This window comes from Etheostoma spectabile, chromosome 8, assembly GCF_008692095.1.
Source record: "Etheostoma spectabile isolate EspeVRDwgs_2016 chromosome 8, UIUC_Espe_1.0, whole genome shotgun sequence".
Classification (NCBI taxonomy): domain Eukaryota; kingdom Metazoa; phylum Chordata; class Actinopteri; order Perciformes; family Percidae; genus Etheostoma; species Etheostoma spectabile.
This window is the reverse complement of record NC_045740.1, coordinates 6,302,674-6,303,116: the sequence shown is the minus strand read 5'-3', so window position 1 is coordinate 6,303,116 and position 443 is coordinate 6,302,674. Positions and strand designations below refer to the sequence as shown.

General features: G+C 49.0%; 1 protein-coding gene across 2 annotated transcripts in view; it reads left to right on the top strand.

Annotated features, from left to right (window-relative positions):
• Positions 1 to 443, top strand: part of pkp3a (plakophilin 3a) — an 18,751-nt gene that overhangs the window by 2,015 nt on the left and 16,293 nt on the right. The gene's annotated exons all lie outside the window — the stretch shown is intronic.

Genomic DNA, 443 nt, shown 5'->3' with positions numbered 1-443 from the left:
CTGTAAATGCGCCAGTGTTAGCCAATCAGCTAATTTTCAACTGTAGTACTACCTAGTATGCATGTCTTTATGGTGGGAAGAAACAGTGCACCCAGAGGAAACCCATGCAAACACAGGGAGAACACATAAACTCCATGCAGAAAGGCCTGGAAGGACATGGATTCAAACCCCGAACCTTCTTGCTGTAAGGGTAAGTGCTAACTACCGAGCCACCGTGCTGCCAGATGATCACTCTAGTATCTTGGCCCTTATGAGGTCATAAGGGGCAAGGTTACCTCCCGTTTCTCTGTTTTGTCCGCCCAGAGAATTTGGCCCACCCATGAGAGCGAGACATCATGGCTTTAAGTTGATCAAGGCCACACCCCCAGCCTCCAACTTGCCCCCCACCTCTCCTTCTCAAAAGCTACAGACTCAGAAATGGCACATACTAAGGGAAGCTCATT